Source organism: Bos javanicus, chromosome 19 (assembly GCF_032452875.1).
Source record: "Bos javanicus breed banteng chromosome 19, ARS-OSU_banteng_1.0, whole genome shotgun sequence".
NCBI lineage: Eukaryota > Metazoa > Chordata > Mammalia > Artiodactyla > Bovidae > Bos > Bos javanicus.
In genome coordinates this window covers 57,591,882-57,613,985 of record NC_083886.1, presented here as the reverse complement: position 1 = coordinate 57,613,985, position 22,104 = coordinate 57,591,882, and the positions used below count along the sequence as shown (strand labels likewise).

General features: G+C 45.8%; 1 protein-coding gene across 2 annotated transcripts in view; it reads right to left on the bottom strand.

Moving 5' to 3' along the window:
• Window positions 1-4,249, bottom strand: part of GRB2 (growth factor receptor bound protein 2) — a 67,565-nt gene extending 63,316 nt beyond the window's left edge. Inside the window, exon 1 of one of the 2 annotated variants that reach the window (XM_061392866.1) lies at window positions 4,159-4,249. The gene's annotated coding sequence lies outside the window, so the exon portion shown is untranslated. Of the gene's footprint in view, window positions 1-3,454; window positions 3,545-4,158 lie in introns of those variants that run through there. The other variant, XM_061392867.1, reaches the window with a different exon arrangement.
• Window positions 4,250-22,104: the final 17,855 nt, after the last annotated feature.

Sequence of the window (22,104 nt, the reverse complement as noted above, 5' to 3'; positions counted from 1 at the left end):
TTTTAAGACACCTATTCATCCTTGGACAAGCAATATCACATTCCAGATTTATCTCACTAAAACAGTGACACAAATACCATGTGCAAAATACATCTATCCCCGATCAATATCCATGAAGCTAACTAAGAAATACCTTTCTATATAAGCACCAAGACATATGCTCAAGTCTTTAAAGAACTGCAGAAAAATTAGTTATTCCATTTCTATAAAACAATATGTATCAGTGTGTTATTAAACAATTTGAAAGGTTGACAATGATTATCTCTGGAAGTAAGACAGATATTTTTGTGAGACAGAATATTTCTACTTGCTGGACCACAGGCCTCAACTGCACTTTCACTGTTTTCACCATAAGCACGTATTGCTATTACAGTTAGAAAGAAAACCCAAAACCTCACTGATGCTCTGGAGTTAGACCGGGATTCAGCTATCACTTTACCACTTATTACCTGGGTGGGCAACACTGGAGAAATAACTCACGTTCTCTAATTCCTAGTGTCCCTCAGCTGGAAAATGAGGAAAATCACAGCACCTACACCTTATAAAGTCATTTTGCTAATTAAAAAGCCTGTAAAGGCTGAGTCCCTGCTGTAAAGCACTAAGAGGTATTAACCAGCTTCACTGGTCCCTCTTCAATATCAGTCCACGTGCTCTCAGTAAATCTCGAGTTCCATCTACACACAGACTCAGTAGAATGCTCTGGTAGGCAAATTAACAATCCCATTAAATATAGGTTACCCTGGTGGCTCAGTGGTAAAGAATCGGCCTACAACACAGGAGATGCAATGCAGGAGATGTGAGTTCGATCCCTCAGTCGGGAAAATCCCCTGGAGGAGGAAATGGCAACCCACTCCAGTATTCTTGCCTGGGAAATCCCACTGACAGAGGAGCCTGGTGGGCTACAGTCTATGGTGTCACAAAAAAGTCGGATGCAATTAAGCACATTGACCAGTAAATATAAACTTCAACAGCTCCAAATCCAAGTCCTGAAAGTGAAAGTCACTCAGTCATGTCTGACTCTTTGAGAGCCCATGGACTATAGTCCATGGAATGTTCCAGGCCAGAATACTGGAGTGGGTAGCCTTTCCCTTCTCCAGGGGATTGTCCCCACCCAGGAATCAAACAGGGATCTCCTGCATTGCAGGTGGATTCTTTACCAGCTGAACTAGCAGGGAATCCCAAGAATACAGGAGTGGGTAGCCTATCCCTTCTCCAGAGGATCCTCCCAATCCAGGAATCGAACCGGGGCCTCCTGCATTGCAGGCAGATTCTTTACCAGCTGAGCCACCAGGGAAACCCCAAATCCAAGTCCTAACAATGCACAAATATTCCCACATGTAAAACTGATCACATCTATAGTCACTTATTCTGTTAGGCTTTTAATTGTTTACTCTGTACAGAAAGTATAATTTTAAGTTCAGTAATTTAAAGTCACGTTGCAGTCTCACGAATTTACAGATGCATCCTGTAACAGCAATTCTGGCCCTTGGACCAGTTACATCAAAATCAGCCCATTCAGGGACTGCTTCACTGATAGGCACCTTCTGGAGTTCTGCAGTGTAGTGTGACCTTAGCCCCGGAACCTAACTTTAAACAAGATTCACAGGTAATGTTTTTTGTTTTGGCCTCGCCACGCCACATGAGATCTTAGTTCCCCGACCAGGGATGGAACCCTCGCCCCCCTGCAGCAGAAGTTCAGAGTCTTAACCACTGGACCACAAGGGAAGCCCCACAGGTAACTCTTATGCATGCTAAATTAAAACAAAACGAAACAAGGCTGTCCTGTAAGGGCTCCTGGACCAGATTTCAAGCTCTGCATCTCAGACCATGCACTGCCATGTCTTGGCACAGAGTGAAAACACACTCACTTGGCACAACTGGGAAAAGCCAGCTTTGACAAATAGAACCAAAAGCTCTCAGTGGGATTCAAGACTGCCAGAAAGTTGTTCTGAATTAAGCAAGTAACTATTAGTTTCTCTCAGGATGGATCTCTACTCCTTATTACATCATTTCTCCAAAATCTACTACTCTTCTGTTCTAAGTAACAACTAGAGAGAGCTGTTGCTGTACGACATGCAACACAGTAACAGCAATCACGGAGAAAAATCTCTAAGTACCACTGACTCAGATCACATCAGATCAGTCGCTCAGTCGTGTCCGACTCTTTGCGACCCCATGAATCTCAGCACGCCAGGCCTCCCTGTCCATCACCAACTCCTGGAGTTCACCCAGACTCATGTCCATGGAGTCAGTGCTGCCATCCAGCCATCTCATCCTCTGTCGTCCCACTGACTAGTAGTATTTAAAACCTAGCAGTCTCCCAAATCTGTATACACTGGCTGAGTAAGTAAACTGCCTCAAGCATTTCAGTGCCTGCTTTTAGTATCAAAGAAAGTTGATTACAAGAATTAACCTTTTTTAATTTGGGGATTCAGAAAATTCTTAACAAAGGAAGGAGTAACAAAACAAAGTTATTTCTTTCTGCAAAAAAAAAAACAAAAAAAAAAACCCAACAATAACAAAGAAGGCTGATTATTACAGATGCAGGAAAAGACACCTGATCTCAGAAGGCTGGTAAGGAACAAATTAGTACTATTACCACCAACAAGCTTTTAACTAATTCATCAATGATCTAAATAAGTTTTATTTCCTTAAATGTATCAGGCTATCTTAATTCTACTGTAGTACAGGGCTATCATTGGTTTTCGTTTTGAACATTCATCACCCCCACTAAAAGCCAATATAAGCTCCAAAGTGACCCAATCTCCTTTTAAGAGAGACATAAAAAGAGAAGCGTGAGCAGGCAGAAAACCGTGATCTAAACACGAAGAAAACAAATAAAACACAAAACCACAAGCAAGCTACACTTATGACCTAGTGGCAGTATTGATTACTTGTGGCTGAATTCAATTCTTTGAGCCTCCCAGTTCCCAGGCGGGAGAACTTAAGTCTCGCACGGCTCTCTAGCAACCCTTCTGGCTGGCTGAAGGAACACAGTGAACGCTCAAAAGTAAAGGATAAAGCAAGAAAGAGGGCATCTTCCCGGGAGAGAAACGGGATCTTTAAATGAGGGAGAAAACAAATTATGCCAAAGAGCCGAAACCTCAAAAAACTGTACCAGAGAGGGGACAATGAGAAGGAAAGGGAAGTAGATAAGAAAAAAACGGGGGGGAGGGGGCAAGTGACTTGCATTATACGAGTAAGCATTTAGTGTCCGCAGTGGAAAGAGAGAAACAGAACGAAACAACTGGGGAGCAGGGAAGCGAAAGAGGCACTAGAAAGCCAAGACTAACGCTAATTTCTCTCACAAGTCTTTCCCGCTTTTTCCGAGAATCAACAGTACCCAAAGACAGACTTCGAGGGCACCTGGGCTCCCCTGCAAATTATACTGTTACTGTACCTGAAGCCAACCTAGACTTAACTCCCTAAATAAGCTGTAACTCACAGGGCTTACCATCAGATACACGGAGAGCGCTGCAAAATGAAGAACACCAGGGATTCCCTCCCCTCTCTCCTCGAAGCATTCCAGTCAACTGCTGCTTATTTTTCTTGACAAACGTTTTTTTCCAAAGAGTAGTCCCCCGCAAAAAAAACCAAAACGCGACAGAAACAAAGCCATTTCGACTGGCTCCGATAGCAAACGTCCTCGCTCACAGGATTTAATAGGAGTGGTGGGTTTTCTCCCAAAATTCGGCCCCCAAACACCCGGAGATGGTGACGTGGTGGCCGAGCAGGTTGAAGAAGCATCCATTACCACATTCGCAACCACCGCGAACCCCCAGCCTCCCGGTGCCGAGTCAGACTGACTCACGGAATGAGCGCCCGGCGCTCTGGGGCTTCTTCTCCCCGGGCCCCTGCGGCGCAAAACCCTCACGGAAAAGGCGTGAAATTCAATTAGGAACCCACCCACCCCGTCCTCCTGCGCCGCGGTCTGGGGCTCTGTCCAGGGTCAGGGGAGGAACGGTGCCCAGGAAGGAAGCGCCCCAAAAGGGGAAACGTGGAGCTCCGAGCCCGGGGGTTCCGCTCTCCCGACCTCCAGGCCCGGCAGCCCCCGGTTCGCCAGGCCCGGGCCACCCCCCCGACCCCGGGCCAACTCCCGCTACCGAAGCGGGGAGGAAGGGGCACCGGGGCAGCGGCGCCGCCACCGGCCGCGCTCACCGTGGCGCAGCTGCTCGGCTTCTGGCCCGGCCGGCCCCTCCGCAGCGGTGCGAGCGGCTGCCGACCCCGCTGCGGCTCCCAGAGGGCAGCGCCTGTCCCCGCCGCCGTCACCGCCACAGTCCTGCCCGTCGTCGTCGTCGCCGCCGCCGCCGCCGTCCGGTCGCTGAAGCAGCACAGCCGCCTAGCTTCCGCTCCTCGTCGGGGTCCCGCGAGAACTTGCGCGCGCGGCCCCGCCCCGCCCCACCCCCGCGAGACTTCCCCCGGCGGAAAAGACCCAGAGCGCAAGCGCCCCACCCCCGCCAGGCCCCCGCAGGTAGACGGGGACGGGCCAGGGCGCAGGCGCCGGGCAGCCCCTCAGCAGGTGGCACCGGCCGGGCTCCGCCCGCCGCGGTCTTTGTAACCCTTTCGGTGCCAGAGCGGGTAAATTAGCGCTCACTCGGAGAAATGACTGTCCTCCACGTCCTGATCGCTTCTTTTCCCCTTCCACCAAACCGAGGCAATTTGGCTGGGGTATGGGGGGAGGGCGGGGGAGGTGAGGAGGAAGGAATCTCCAGCGTGAAGAACTCCAAATAGAGGACCAGGTCTTGAGATATTTGAGAATTTGGTCCAAACAAATTCTCCAGTATGCTTGGGTTTCGCTGGTGGCTCAGCTGGTAAAGACTCCGCCCGCGATGCAGGAGACCAGGGTTCGATCCCTGGGTTGGGAAGATCTCCTGGGGAAGGGAAAAAGCTACTCATTCTAGTATTCTGGCCTGGAGAATTCCATGGACTACAGTCCATGGGGTCACAAAGATTCGGACACGACTGAGCGACTTTCACTTCACATCAAACTCTGCAGTATGAGATGAATTAACCTATTCGTTCATCCATTGAATCAAGTGCTTAATACATGCTAAGCACTGTGCGAACTATAGAAGGTACAACAATGAACAGAAATCCTGGCCCTCAAGGAATTCAGGGTCTAGAGGAGTGGAAGAAAAAGAAACAGAAACAAATAATACCGCAAATACTGTTAGAATTATTTGGAGTAACGCTGAGGAAGCTAAAAAGATGGGAGAGAGGGGTTGCTACTTTGCCCATCTCAGAAAAGCTTTCTCAGAGAAGGTGATGACGGAGCCGAGTCTTGCAGGATGTGTAGGAGTTCGCCAGAGAAGCCAGGGTAAGGGCATTCCAGGCAAAGGGAACAGCATGCACGTACAAAGGAACGGAGGCGTGAGAGTCGTGTTCCCTGCAATGCTGAGGAGTTCAATTCATAACCGGGGAGTGGCAGAAGATGAGGCTTGGAGGAGTAACTCTTATTTTTCAGTTCCAAAAGCTCCTTGCAGTTAAAGGAGAGAACAGAGCATCCAATGGTAATGTGCTTCCTGGAAGCCAAAAAAATAGCTAGAGGTGAGAATAACCAAACGGCTGATCCTATAGAGAAAACAAGCCCACTGAAATGACGAGAATGAATTGTTCTTTCACTCAGTACTTGTTGAGCATCAGCTGCATGCCAGGCACTGTGCAGAGTGATAGATGAACCTGACAAAGCCTCTGCTTTCAGCAGTTTGTCTTCTAGAAGAGAGTTGCCTAGTCTGCAAGACAAAACAGTTGGTCCTGAGGGCCACTGAACTACATACCGGACTGAGAGGAGGGAGCCAGTTACCTCGTGCTCAGGTAGTCAGGGAGGACTTGGTGTTTGAACTGCAACATGAAAGCAAGGAGGAAAGAGTGATGAAATCAGCCAATATTTCAGATTGACAAGAGTTTAGGATTTAGGGGGAGGAGTAATGAGAAGCAAGGCCAAGATGCACAGTTTAGGCTTCATTCCAATCCCAAAGAAAGGCAATGCCAAAGAATGCTCAAACTACCGCACAATTGCACTCATCTCACACGCTAGTAAAGTAATGCTTAAAATTCTTCAAGCCAGGCTTCAGCAATATGTGAACCGTGAACTTCCTGATGTTCAATCTGGTTTTAGAAAAGGAAGAGGAACCAGAGATCAAATTGCCAACATCTGCTGGATCATGAAAAAGCAAGAGAGTTCCAGAAAAGCATGTATTTCTGCTTTATTGACTATGTCAAAGCCTTTGACTGTGTGGATCACAATAAACTGTGGAAAATTCTGAAAGAGATGGGAATACCAGACCACCTGATCTGCCTCTTGAGAAATTTGTATGTAGGTCAGGAAGCAACAGTTAGAACTGAACATGAAACAACAGACTGGTTCCAAATAGGAAAAGGAGTACGTCAAGGCTGTATGTTGTCACCCTGTTTATTTAACTTATATGCAGAGTACATCATGAGAAACGCTGGACTGAAAGAAACACAAGCTGGAATCAAGATTGCCGGGAGAAATATCAATAACCTCAGCTATGCAGATGACACCACCCTTATGGCAGAAAGTGAAGAGGAACTCAAAAGCCTCTTGATGAAAGTGAAAGTGGACAGTGAAAAAGTTGGCTTAAAGCTCAACATTCAGAAAACGAAGATCATGGCATCCGGTCCCATCACTTCATGGGAAATAGATGGGGAAACAGTGGAAACAGTGTCAGACTTTATTTTTCTGGGCTCCAAAATCACTTCAGATGGTGACTGCAGCCATGAAATTAAACGACACTTACTCCTTGGAAGGAAAGTTATGACCAACCTAGATAGCATATTCAAAAGCAGAGACATTACTTTGCCAACAAAGGTTCATCTAGTCAAGGCTATGGTTTTTCCTGTGGTCATGTATGGATGTGAGAGTTGGACTGTGAAGAAGGCTGAGCGCCGAAGAATTGATGCCTTTGAACTGTGGTGTTGGAGAAGACTCTTGAGAGTCCCTTGGACTGCAAGGAGATCCAACCAGTCCATTCTGAAGGAGATCAGCCCTGGGATTTCTTTGGAAGGAATGATGCTAAAGCTGAAACTCCAGTACTTTGGCCACCTCATGCGAAGAGTTGACTCATTGGAAAAGACTCTGATACTGGGAGGGATTGGGGGCAGGAGGAGAAGGGGACGACAGAGGATGAGATGGCTGGGTGGCATCACTGACTCGATGGACGTGAGTCTGAGTGAACTCCGGGAGTTGGTGATGGACTGGGAGGCCTGGCGTGCTGCAATTCATGGGGTAGCAAAGAGTCAGACACAACTGAGCGACTGATCTGATCTGATCTGACAAGTAACAACCTCTCAGGTTTTTAAGCAGGAGATATCTGACACGGAAACAACAAGAGGTATCTATTTACCTCCTGACTTGTACTAAAGTCACAGTGTTTCTACTGTGTATAACATCCCCATTTCACAAACTGGGAATTTGAGGCTTAAAGAGGTTAGAAACTCACCCAAGGAAACCCAAATATAGTAGATCGGAGATTGGAACCTAGACCTGTCTTGTTGTAAAACCCATATTTTCCCCCTACTTTGAAACTGTTCTAGTATGGTGTCAGAAAAAAAAAAAAAATAGAAATTAAAGGGAAGGACTCAGTTGCTGAGCAGAGAGGAGGAGGAAGTGAGGGAAGAGTTGCCTCTGTTTTGAGTGGTCAGAGAAATCTGCAAGTTAGAGGAGGAGCTGACTGGGCAGCAGATGGGGGTCATGGGGCTGACTTGGGGGCATATCCTGGGAAGGGGCAGGTAGAAAAATACTGATACCCTACCTGGGAAGGGTAGGGTTCATCATTCTGAGAAATATGCAGGTAGAAATAACAAGTACATTGTCCAAAAGCTCCATGCATTCATTCTTGCTGTGTACAATGTTAGCTGAGCCTCTGCTCTGGAGATAGCAAGATAATCTGTCACAGAGCTCACAGTCTGAAGGGAAAGACACACTGCTGAGAATATAACACTCCGGAGGGGCAGCTTTGAGACATAGAGCAGGGGACCTGATCTAGTCCAGGACCAGGGAAGACTGAGGCCAGAGGTTTCAACTCAGACTCTGGTTAGCCCGAGAGGAAAAGATTGCTCCAGGAGAGGGCACAGCATGTGCAAAGCCCAGACATTAAGAAAGAACTCCAGGAAGCCATTTACACTTGGGATGAAGAAGAGTGTGGCTCGTGGGTGAAGCGTCTGGAGAAGGGAATACCGGGACTTTCCAGCACTGCTAAAATCTAGGGATTGGAGGGACTTCCCTGGTAGTCCAATGGTTAGAACTCAGAGCTTCCACTGCAGGGGGCGCAGGTTCGATCCTTGGTCAGGGAACTAAGATCCCACCTGCCGCTTGATTCTGTGGGATTCTGAAGCACTGGGTACACCTTGGTTATCTCTTCATCTTCACAATACATTCTCACTCTAGCTGCAGAGTGACAAACCCATTGGAACTAAGTTGTTCATCATCTACAAGACAGTGGCCTAAGACCTGTGCAAGACCCTCACGGATCTGGTCCCTGCCTGCCAGTCTTACTGTCTCAGTCTCCAGCCAACATACGCTCTACCAATATTAAACCACTGTAGTTTCTGGAAGATGCCACGATGTTTTGAGTGTCTGTATCTTTGCATTTGCAGTTTCCTCTGCTCAGCTGGTCTTCTCCCCTTTCTTCAGGCCCCCAAGTCAGTTTTAGGGTTTCTTCCTCAAAAATCCCACTGGATCACCAATCTCACTGCAGCATAATGGTCTGTTCACTTCTCCACCCTCCCCATCCACCACCAAAGGCTCTGTAAGCTCCCAAACAGGACCACACCTTCTTCTCACATTTGTATTCCCAGTCCGAAGCACAGTTCATGGAATGAATTAATGGATGGATGGAAGGATGGATGAATAAATACCGGAGGTTGAGTGGAGATAAACATGTGGCTGCCTTTCTGGGCAATGTGATATTTGAAGTTCAGGAAGTGGGTGAGATCTCAGAAGAGACTAGATACTTAGCAGAACAGAACATATATATATGAGCTTCTTTTTAAAAATGATAAAACAGACTCCGATTATGTCTTTGCAAAAATGTATGCCTATGGACCAGGTTTGGAAGGGAACACTTTTAAATAATTTAAGTAATTGTGCTGAAATGAAGCAATTGTAGATGACAAAAACAAAACAAAACTTCAACATTTGTTACACTGTCTCTTCGATTAAAAACCCCTCTCTGCCAACAGACTCAGAAATTTGAGAGAATGCTGTCCAAGATCATTCCACGCAGAGGCAGAAAAATCCACACTAGAGGCAGTAATAGGTAGAATATGTGTTTAATAACAAAAAGAAATCCGAACAAGAGGTGCAAGGCATACCCTGGTGTGAAAAGCTGTTGAAACTGTAGCAAAACTTGCTAATTACAAATTAGCCACATCAATCGCTTTGGAACGCACAAATTAATCACCAAAACGTCCCTCGTTTCAGTTGGGGGGTGGTTTGCGGTTATTTTTTTAGTCGTCGGAAACGATTTCTCATTTTGGTTTCTGTAAGTTGTCGTGCTGCCCCCTGCCGGTCATAAATGGACACTGCCCTGGCACTGCCTGAACCCTGGAAGCCCATTGCAGGCACTTCCTCTGAGCCCACTTTTATGAGTTTCTCTTAGTGGGAGAGATGGAAACAACCAGTGACAACCAAAATGGGTCATTGAAATTCTATTCCTACATGCTCCATTGATCTTGGAAGTTCTCATCTTAGAAATTCCTCTGTTCTAGTTGTGAGCCTTTTCATACTGAAAAGGCTCTTGGACGGCAAGGAGATCAAACCAGTCAATCCTAAAGAAAATCAGTCCTGAATGTTCATTAGAAAGACTGGTGCTGAAGCTGAAGCTCCAGTACTTTGTACTTTGACCACCTGATGGAAAGAGCTGACTCATTAGAAAAGACCCTGATGCTGGGAAAGATTGAAGGCAGGGGAAGGGGGTAACAGAGGATGAGATGGTTGGATGGCATCACCGACTCAATGGACATGAGTCTGAGCAAGCTCCAGGAGATGGTGAAGGACAGGGAAGCCTGGCGTGCTGCAGTCCATGGGGTTGCAGAGAGTCGGACATGACTGAGCAACCGAACAACAGCAGCTGTGAGCCAAGGCTGCATACACTCTTCTCGGGCTTGGAGGGTGGCCTCTGATGTTGAGCCTACCACTGGGACCCCAAGTCCTGTCCCTTCCCTTCCTCAGTCTCCTGACTTCATGTCTATCACCCTATCTGGTCCAAACACTACCATCCTCCCTGATGGACTGACCAATCATCCTACCCCTCCCAAGTCGCTATCTACACTGCAGCCAGAATTAACTCTCTGAAATACAAATTGAATCAGGTGGTCACAGGACAGGTACTTAGCTTGCCCCAAATGGCCCTCTTGGCTGGCCCCTGCCAACAACTCTGGCCTCAGCCCTTTCAACTTTTCTATCTTTTCTCTTCTGGATGACCTTCAGCTTCCTGAATGACCCTACAATTCTCTTACCTCCAAGGTTTTGGCATACTGCTCCTTTGGGCTGGAATGTCTCCTCTCCATGCCTTCCCTGCCATCACCTGGCTCCTGTCTGTCTTCCTAATCTCAGCTCAGGGCCACCTCCACCAGGGAGCCTCCCATGAAGCTCTGGTCCCTCCAGTTGGTTCTGATAGCGCCCTTGCAACTCCATCATTCCTATTTTGCATAAGACCATATATGAGCCATCTATTGATTCTTGTCCTTTTCCCCTTTAGGCCAGAGTTCCTGATGTCTGTGTGGATGAAAAATATTGTCTGCCTTACCAGTAAACAAAGGCTATTGCAGCCATCAAAGCCGCACAATACAGTGCGCCAAAGGTCGAGCCCTGAGGGACTCAGGATGGAGACAAAGGGGCTGCCAAACCCTCAGTGGCTGCAGTCACCCCCAACTTCAGGGCACCTTGAGGGCATTTAGGAAGGAGATAAGCAGGATACTGACCCCAGAGAGCTGAGGTGCATTTCAAAGAAATGATTTCAGTTAGCGCAGACTCTTGCATCTTCCCATTCATAGAAAAGCGCTAAATTCCTTAATGGGAGATATCTGGTTTTCTTTAATTAACAGGAATCTTTCTGATGTTCTAAACACCTGGTCTTTGCTGAAAAAACTCCTATATATCCTGGCTGCCTGCTTGCCTCTTTGGAGCTGAGTCCTGTATTCTGCCTCTAGATCAAATAGCAAGTTTTTAAAATGGACGAAGTGTTAGTTGCTCAGCTGAATCTAACTCTTTACAACCCCATGGACTATAGCCCACCAGGCTCCTCTGTCCATGGAATTCTCCAGGCAAGAAGACTGGAGCGGGTTGCCATTCCCTTCTCCAGGTGATCTTCCCCACCCAGGGATCGAACCCAGGTTTCCTGCATTGCAGGCAGTTTGCTTACTGTCTGAGCCACCAGGGAAGCCCTAAAATTGAGAAAAGGGCCAACAATTCTTCTCTAACGATAGCAGTGCTCACATTTTAATACACAAGAGAATTGCTTGGAGACGTTTAAAATGTAAGTTCCAGTGACCCAGAGATAGTCAACTCCTTAGGTCTGGGAAGGGCTCAGAAATATGCATTTTAAATAAGCAGCTGCAGGTATATTCTTAGGCTGGTCATCTTCGGAGCAGACTTTGAGAGAAACAATGCTTACTGAGTAATTGAGCCACGGAGATTCAGGGATTTTCCCACCCCAGTATCCTAGATTACAGGAATCAGGATGTGAGTTGCCATGGGCAGGAGAGAACTTGGGACTCTTCCCCCAGTGCTCTCCCCTGGGTCTTAAGCTGCCTGAGGCTGCGAAATGCCGGTAAAGCCCATGGGTGTGGTCAAGGTCTTGGGCGGGTAGCACTTCTTAGCACCACATTGTAAACAAATTAAAAATAAAAGCCCAGATAAGCAAATGGACTCTGATCCTCAGAGCTCTCCGTTGGATACCAGAGTCAAATTCAAGGAGGCTGGCCCTTCTCTGTCCCTTCTGTTTCAGTTTCCACCTGACTCTTTCATTAGAATACATTCTGTTCATTAAGGACAGGAAGTCAATTCCACTTTGGCCTGAGCTAAATTGCAAGTGATGTATCCAAAGGGTGGAAATTTCCCCACTGTTTCTACACCTGCGAGAAAGACATATTAGCAATTTTAATACTAAGAAGTTCCTCTGATGTTGGTTTTAATTATATATCTGAAAAATAAATATTCTAACATAGGAGACTCTTCCTCTTCTTCTCCCTTAACTTTTCCCATTTCAAAAAATTTATTTGCGCCTCTGATGTCTTTTTGCTTTTTAATCTGTTTTTATTTTTGCAAACTAAGTTTTGATTAGACAAGTTACCTGCACTTCCTTATACCCCATTGTCCCTTTTCCCGCCTCGGTTCTTTTGCTAATCTCCTCCCCTAGACTCGCACCCCACCAGCTACAGAGAATGTTCTTGTCGTTGTCACCCACAATCTCCATCCATACAACAGACAAGTATTACACGAACTCATCCTCCCATGAAATGTGAAAATACTGTATTTAAGATTCTGACAGGGGGACTTCCCTGGTGGCCCAGTGACTGGGGCTCTGTACTCCCAGTCCAGAGGGCCTGGGTTCGTTCCCTGGTCAGGGAACTGGATCCCACATGCCGCAACTAAAGACCACCCCCTGCCACAGCTAAGATTGTCGCAGCTAGGACCTGACACAGCCAAATGAGGAAATACTTATTTTTAAAAAATTGTAAACTTAAAAAAAAAAAAAAAGACTAGCTGGCAGGGGCTGAGCACTAATTCAAGGCCAGTAAATGTCTAAGCCCTTGTGTACGTTATTTGATTTAGTCCCCACGATAACCAGACATGGTAGATATTACGACTATGCCCATTTTATGGATGGGGAAATTAAGGGTTTCCATGTGGAGGGGATAGTCAGCTGTGTCCAATATTGCTGTAGAGGATGGGCAAGGTGAAGATGGAGACTCAACTATTGAATTTGGAGAGATGGAGACTGTGGGTGACATTGACAAGAACATTTTCAATAATTGGTGGGGTGAGAGTCTGGGAGAGGAGATTAGAGAAAGAATTGGGGGGAAAGAGGGATGATGGGATGTAAGGAAGTGCAGGCAGCAACTACAGGTAACTCTGTGAGAGTTTTGCTATGTAGCAGAGCAAAGAGTAGGAGAAGGCAATGCCACCCCACTCCAGTACTCTTGCCTGGAAAATCCCATGGACGGAGGAGCCTGGGAGGCTGCAGTCCATGGGGTTGCTAAGAGTCGGACACGACTGAGCGACCTCACTTTCACTTTTCACTTTCATGCATTGGAGAAGGAAATGGCAACCCACTCCAGTGTTCTTGCCTGGAGAATCCCAGGGGCGGGGGAGCCTGGTGGGCTGCCGTCTATGGGGTCGCACAGAGTCAGACACGACTGAAGTGACTTAGCAGCAGCAGCAGCAGAGCAAAGAGTAGAATTTGGGGAACCTTCTACCCTGTTGGTAGGAATGTAAATTGGTGTGGCCACTATGGAAAACAGTATGGAGGTTCCTCAAAAAGCTAAAAATAGGGTTGCCATATGATCCAGCAAGCCCACTCTTGGGATTATATATCCAGAGAAAACCATAATTCAAAAAGACACATGGATTCCTTTATTCATAGCAACACCATTTACAATAGACAAAGCATGGAAACAGCCTAAATGTCCATTGACAGATGAATGGATAAAGAAGATGTGGTACATGCATACAATATACCATATGATATACTCAGTGGAAGGACTGATGTTAAAGCTGAGGCTCCAATTCTTTGGCCACCTGATGCGAACAGCTGACTCATTGGAAAACACTCTGTGGTACAAATGTACATATATATACATACACACGTGCATGTAAGTCGCTTCAGTTGTGTCTGACTCTGCGATCTTATGGACTGTAGCCCACCAGGCTTCTCTGTCCATGGGATTCTCCAGGCAAGAATACTAGAGTGGGTTGCCATGCCCTCCTCCAGGGGATCTTCCTGACCCAGGAAGGTCAGGAAGTGTCTCTTACATCTCCTGCATTGGTAGGAGGGTTCTTTACCCATGAGCCACCTGGAAAGACTATACATATATACACACACGCATATACACACACATACATATAATTTAATCAATTTGCTGTATAGCAGAAATTAACAGAACATTGTAAATCATTTATACTTCAATAAAATACATCTTTTAAAAACTGAGTGGGATTTGGATGGCCAAGAAAGGGATTTTAAATATGGGACCTATTAGGGCATGTGTGCTGAAGGGAATTATCTAGTAGAGAGGGAAACTTTAGGACAGGGAGAGAGAAGGGAATTGAGGAGCAAAGTCCTTGCAATTCATCCATTTTTGTGGACAGGCAGCCTCGTAAGTGAAAACAGATGCAGGTCGGTGGGTGGCAGCAGAGGCGGGAAGAGGCAACCTTTATACTGATGGCTTCTCTTCTCTCAGTTAGATGCGTGAGGTCACTACCCGAGTGCAAGAGGTTTGTTTGGATTAGAAGGCATGACACTGAACTTTTGGACTGTGGGGGTTCAAGAGAATTTAGGAAACACTGCGGGTGGTGCTAAGATCGCACTCAGATTTACGATTGTTAACGTAAAAGAGGCCACTCCACCTGGTTGCCTGTTTTAACCAGTTCCATTCAGCTGCCTGGTTGCAGACACAGGGCAGGTGAAGAGCCTGATTTTGCCAGATTGCGATTTGCCAGACCAATACCACCAAAGGGGTATTGGGTGTTGAGGGTGCATGCAAGGTACCAGATAAAGTGGAGGGCTTGCAGTCTAAGCCAGGCAAGAAAGAAAGGGGGAAAGGGAGTGTGTTTGTAGGGGACAGAGTTCAGTTTGGAAAGATAAGAAAGTTCTGGAGATGGATGGTGATGATGTTTGCACAAAGATATGAATGTCCTTAATGCTACTGAACTGTACATTTTAAATGGTTAAAAATGATAAATTTTGTGTTATGGATATGTTACCACAATAAAAATTTTTTTAAATGTTGAATATCCCTAGAAGTCCAGTGGTTAGGACTTGGCACTTACACTGCCGTGGCCAGGGTTCCACTCCTGATTGAAAAACTAAGATTCTGTAAGCTGTGTGGTGCAGCAAAAAAAAAAGTACTATCTTGATCAGTCAGTTCAGTTCAGTGGCTCAGTTGTGTCTGACTCTTTGTGACTTCGTGGACCGCGGCACGCCAGGCTTCCCCGTCCATTACCAGCTCCCAGAGCTTGCTCAAACTCATGTCCATCGAGCGGGTGATGCCATCCAACCATCTCGTCCTCTGTCATCCCCTTCTCCTCCTGCCTTCAATCCTTCCCAGCATCAGGGTCTTTTCCAATGAGTCAGTTCTTCGCATCAGGTGGCCAAAGTATGGGAGTTTCAGCTTCAACATCAGTCCTTCCAATGAACACCCAGGACTGATTTCCTTTAGGATGAACTGGTTGGATCTCCTTTCAGTCCAAGGGACTCTCAAGAGTCTTTTTCAACACCACAGTTCAAAAGCATTGATTCTTCGGCGCTCAACTTTCTTTATAGTCCAACTCTCACATCCATACATGACTACTGGAAAAACCATAGTTTTGACTAGATGGATCTTTGTTAGCAAAGTAATGTCTCTGCTTTTGAATATGCTGTCTAGGTTGGTCATAACTTTTCTTCCAAGGAGCAAGCGTCTTTTCATTTCATGGATGCAGTCACCATCTACAGTGATATTGGAGTCCCCCCCAAATAAAGTCTGTCACTGTTTCCATTGTTTCCTCATCTATTTGCCACGGAGTGATGGGACCAGATGCCATGATCTTAGTTTTCTGAATGTTGAGTTTTAAGCCAACTTCACTCTCCTCTTTCACTTTCTGCCATAAGGGTGGTGTCATCTGCATATCTGAGGTTATTGATATTTCTCCTGGCAATCTTGATTCCAGCTTGTGCTTCCTCCAGCCCAGCATTTCTCATGATGTACTCTGCATAGAAGTTAAATAAGCAGGATGACAATATACAGCCTTGACGTACTTCTTTTCCTATTTGGAACCAGTCTGTTGTTCCATGTCCAGTTCTAACTGTTGCTTCCTGACCTGCATACGGATTTCTCAGGAGGCCGGTCAGGTGGTCTGGGTAGTCCCATCTCTTTAACAGTGACTTTCACTCATCACTGTACGGTGAGAGAGGTGCTTCCAGCAGTCTTTCTCCGATAGGTGCGATCACCTGTTGGCACTGTTGGCAACAATTTCCTCCTTGAGGAAAAAAATAGGGAAAATAGGGGCTTCCCTGGTGGTCCAGTGGCTGGGACTCTGCTCTTCCACTGCAGGGAGTGCCGATTCGATCCCTGATTGGGGGACTAAGATCCTCCACGCCACACGGCATGGCAAAAAATAAAAATATATTTTAAAAATGAGGAAAATAATACCTCACCAAACAGTTGTGGTGAAAATGAAACAAAATAAGATAATGCGTCATCAAAGTGATGCAAAATGTTTCTGAGTCATAAACTCTTAGACACACATCTAGTTTTCCCTGTGTGCATTTTAGCGATCTCATATGGATGCACTTCCCGTCGTTATAAAAAACACATCAGGCCTTATCTCTCAGCTATTTTTTCCTGAGTGGACACACTTATACTCCCGACCCTCAGATGATCTCAACACATGTTGTAGATGATCACCATTATTTTTCCTATAGAGTCTTAAGGTCCCTCCAGAGAGAAAACGTTCACGGCCACTCTGTGACCAGGCAGATTGCACCCCTGGCAGGTGGACAAGTGTCTCATTCCAACACAAGGCAATTACTTCCACAGCCAGGAGGTTGGGCACATCTCAACATATTCAGAGTTTTCATGTTTTACTTAAACAGAGTTGTTGTTTAGTCACTCAGTCATGTCCAGCTCTTCTAAGACGCCATGGACTGTAGCCCACCAAGGTCCTCTGTCCATGAGATTTTCCAGGCAAGAATCCTGGAGTGGGTTGCCATTTCCTTCTCCAGGGGATCTTCCCCACCCAGGGATCGAACCTGCGTCTCCTGCATTGCAGGCGGATTCTTTACCACTGAGCCACCAGGGAAGCCCTATGTGAAAGCATTCATCATGGTTTTGATTAGCAAGTGGAATGACTTGCTCATGTTGTCAGCCCTACTTGTCATCATCAACCACAGGGCAGTTAGTGAGGGAAAGAACCAAGAGGCTTCTGTTGCCACAAAGGAGTCCAACATTTCTAGGGTGATTTTTCCATAGGCTGGAAAATTGGGCGACTCCCCGTGGTCACCACTAGAGGTCACTCTAGGGAAAGCTCTACCTTGAGGTTGCAGAACTCACCGCAAAGGAATGCTGGCGTTTGGCTCCAAAAATGGATTCGACCTCGCTTCTGTTGGGACTCGCTGCTCCCGAGTGCCAGGAAATGTTTGCCAGGTCCCAACGATGAACCGTGGAGGAAATATCCAGTTGCGCCCTTTGCAATGGAAACCCCAATTCCCTGGAACCCGAACAGAAATCAAGAAGGAACAAGACTACCCACCCCCTCGCTTTCCCTAACCCCTAAATCTTTAACCACACGTTTCAATTCTTTGTGGTTACCGGAGAACACAAGTCATATTTCCCGGTTTACTGAATAAACCCCAACGCTGCATTTCCCCTGCCTTCTCCTGTGAAACATGTTTCGTCTCTGCTAGCCTAATCTTTTGGTTTTATGACCAAAGTGCAGAGTGTTATGGATTTTATTCTCGCTTTCTCAAACTTTTTCAGATTCCAATAGCTCAGCAGCCAGGTTTCTGGTGTCCTCCCATCTGGCGAGGATCCTCAGTGTCTGAACATTTTGTCTTTGGAGCCTCAGTGAAATAATGTGTGGAGTGTGTTTAAGTCAGAGCCTAGTCCTCAGTAAGCTCTTAAGAAAAGTGAGCTTGTGATAATTATTACTGTTGTTATGGGACTTGGACTATGACATTAAGATAATTGTCAAGACTAAGGGAAACAAGACTGATTGTAGGAACTCAGTGGCATCTCAAGGCCCCTCCCAAGGTGGCCAGACAACTTAAACCAGATTGTCTCTGAGAACAATCCTCTTGGGCAGTTTGGCTACAGATGCCATTTATTGCCTGTGTTTTACATGACCATATAGCTGAGGGTTTAACTGGCAGCTGGCAGAATGTCAACTGCATTACTCCTTTAACCCTTGTTGTTGTTGCTAAGTTGTGTCCGACTCCTTGCAATCCCATGGAGTGTAGCATTCCAGGCTCCTCTGTCCTCCACTATCTTCTGGAGTTCACTCAGATTCATGTCCATTAAGTCAGTGGTGCTAACCATCTCATCCTCTGTCATCCCCTTCTCCTTTTGCCTTCAATGTTTTCCAACATCAGAGTCTTTTCCAGTGAGTTGACCCTTTGCATTAAGTGGCCAAAGTATTGAAGCTTCAGTTTTAGCAACAGTCCTTCCAATAAATATTCAGGGTTGATTTCCTTTAGGATTGACGGGTTTGATCTCCTTGCAGTCCAAGGGGTTCTCAAGAGTCTTCTCCAGCACTGTAATTCAAAAACATCAATTCTTCAGTGTTCAGCCTTCTTTATGGTCCAACTCTCACATCTGTACATGACTACTGGAAAAACTATAGCTTTGACTCTACAGACCTGTGTCGGCAAAGTGATGAACCCTTTTTGTTAATAGCAATACAGTTAGAAAGAGAATGAACTTGTCCTGAGTTCCAGCTATGTTTCAGGGCTCTGTGTTAGGCACTTGGCTCAATTTATGTCATCTAATTAAACTTCAGGGTCCTCAGTCATAATAATGGAAGGATATTGTGAGAAATAGTCAGTAATATATCTTTACTTGCTTGCTTTCCTTATTTTTAATAGATTTTTCTGATGTGGACCATTTTACAAGTCTTTATTGAATGTGTTACAATATAGTTTTGTTTCATGTTTTGGTTTTTTTGGCTGCAAGGCGTGTGGGATCTCAGCACTGACCCCACCCCTTGCCCCCCCCAAGCAGGGATTGAACCCACGTCCCTTGTATTGAAAGGCAGAGCCTTAACCGCTGAACTACCAGGGGAGTTCCTCTTTTTTTTTTTAAAAAAAATTGTCTCTATTTTTGGCCATGCGACTTTCAGGATCTTAGTTCCCCCACCAGATTTTAACCCTGGGCCCTTAGCAGTGAAAGCACCAAGTCTTAACCATTGGACCGCCAGGGAATTCTCAAGTCTACCTGCTTTCTTCCTACAGCTTGTTTTATTTGAAAACAGGATAGGATGGCTTATACATCAGTTATAATGCTTTTTACTTTTCAAACTCTTCCTTTTCCTCCTCCTTCTTCCACTTCTTTTTTGTCTATCTGAGTGTTTCATGAGACTTTACCCGGTCACAAAACCCCGGGAAGTTTACTCAGGCTATCTCTGTTCTGCTTCTGAGTTCCAAAATAATAAAGCGGCTTGTTTCACAGTCTTCCCAGAAGCCTTTTTAGGTCTAGGAATCAAACTCCATCCTTCAGTCTTTGGCTCGGCTCAAGAAATCAAATCTCCACCCTCTCCCAAATTAATGTGAGCATTTGAGCTTTAGGAAAATTAAATCTCTACAAGCATCATCATGAGTTCAGAGCAATATAAATACCAGGGCTGCCTACAGACCAGAAGGGAGTGTCATCTTCACTCCCTCTGAGATTTAGGAATGTCAGATGGGCAAAACCTTCTGCTTTATATAGCTGAGCTTATAGATGTGCTAGCCTGAGACGAACGAGGCAAGCAGCTCCAAAGTTTTGAAGGATGCATGGAGAGAGAAAAGTGGAGTAAAAGATGCTGTCAGAGGTCTTTCTTGATATTTTGAACCGAGAAAGTTCTGGCCTGGATTGGAGGCCGAGAAAAGAGAGCCCACAGTCACAGGAGTAAATGAGGGGTTAGAAATTGAATGTAAATGGAAGATGAAAGAACTTGGATGGGCTTTCATTTAATATGTTTTTAAAATATTTATTTATTTGGCTGCGCTGGGTCTTAATTGTGGCACTCGGGATCTTCGTTGCATCATGCAGGATCTTTCATTGCAGCAGCTGCTGCTGCTGCTAAGTCGCTTCAGTCGTGTCCGACCCTGTGCGACCCCATAGACGGCAGCCCACCAGGCTCCCCCGCCCCTGGGATTCTCCAGGCAAGAACACTGGAGTGGGTTGCCATTTCCTTCTCCAATGCATGAGAGTGAAAAGTGAAAGTGAAGTCGCTCAGTTGTGTCCAATTCTTCGAGACCCCATGGATTGCAGCCTACCAGGCTCCTCCGTCCATGGGATTTTCCAGGCAAGAGTACTGGAGTGGGGTGCCATCGCCTTCTCCTTAGTTGTAGCAAGTGGGATCTATTTCCCTGATCAGTGATAGAACCTGGGCCCCCTGCACTGGGAATGTGGAGTCTCAGCCACTGAACCACCAGGGAAGTCCCTCAGTTAGTATTAAAGGGGCAAAGGCTAATGAGTGTCCCAAGTACACGGAAGATGATCACCACTATTTTCCTTAATGACTGAATGCCGGATAAATTCCAGCTTGGTGAATTCAGATTAGATCCAAGTGAAAACTTTCTGATGTAAACTTAAGTACTGGAATGGGTTACCGAGGTCACAAAATCTTTCAGTTTGGTGATTCAGTACCCTTTTGATTGACAGAAGATTGGCGGCAAGTGGGTGACCTCTCTTGGCTCCATATTTATGCACGGTTACTGTGTTAACAGTAGAGTAACAAATAGCCCTGTTTATCTACTAAACAGGTGCGTCCTGGGACTTGAGCAGGTTTAAATTTCCCCAGTGGATCCTGGATAAATATATATGTATTTTACAGAATAGAAACTGGACTCCAGGAGGCCAGCGGGGAGAATGCAGGAAGGGACCCTTGGCTTCTGATCATTGTCTCCTCTAACCTGTCCTCCGGCCCCTCCAGCAGCTGAAGGCAAAACTATGTGACCCAGAGTATCCCTGTCCGGGAGGAGAGCAGAGGCCCTAAACCCTCGGGGAATGTTGGCAATGCGGGCTTGGCACACGGGGAATGTGGGGAATGAGTCCACAGTCCAGAGTTCAGATCTCACAGTTTGACTTTGCCCCGCCCTGACAGCGTCTGCCTCATATGAGGGGCTCTGCGTGGGGAGCTGTGAATCCTGCTTCTGAATCATATTGCTTTTCTGAGCCCGTGGGTCTTATTATAGCTAAGAAGACTTCACCCAGTCTGGCTCAGGCCGCAGAGAACTAAATATGCTTTCAAAATACTCCCTCCACTTGGGGTCCAACACGAACTCACAGGCAGCTGTCTTTACTACCTCAGTGTCTTCTGCCCTTCAAAACTCATTTCCCTCTGAAGTTGATTTAAAAAAAAAAAAGGAAGTATAGTTGATTTACGATGGTCTGTTAGTTTCAGGTGTAGAACAAAATGATTCATTTATATATATATATATACACATATTCTTTTTTGGATTCTTTTCCCTTATAGATTATTACAAGATATTGAGTACAGTTCCCTGTGCTATACAGTAGGTCCTTGTTAGTTACCTTTTTGTTTTTGGCATGTGAGATCTTAGTTCCCTGACCAGGGATCGAACCTACTTCTCATTGGAAGTGTGGAGTCTTAAGCGCTGGTCTGCCAGGGAAGTCCTATTTTATTTTTAGTAGTAGGTATCTGTTAATTCCAAACTCCTAATTTATCTCTTTCCCCTTTGGCAACCATAACTTTGATTTCTAAGTCTGTGAGTCTATTTCAAACAAATTTTTTCAATATTGAAAATTTCTGGGAAGATACTCAGGAAACTAGCATATTAGTTGCCCCACAGAGGGGAACTATGAGATGAGGGGTGGGAGGAAGACCTATTTTTCACCCTTCTTTGTTTCTTTTGAATTATTCATGTGCATGAATAGGTATATTCCAAAATAAATATGATAATTTTTTTAACAAAAGGTTTATAAAACTCTGTGTGGAATTTCACTTAACTCCTTTTTTATTTTCTTCTTTAAAAAAAAATTATTTATTTTTAATTGAAGGATAATTGCTTTACAATATTATGCTGGTTTCTGCCATAATGCATGGATCAGCCATAGGTATACATACATACACCCCCTCCCTCTCACATCTCACCCCTTCCCACTTCTCCAGATTGTTCCAGAACCCCAGGTTGAGTTTCCTGAGTCATACAGAAATTC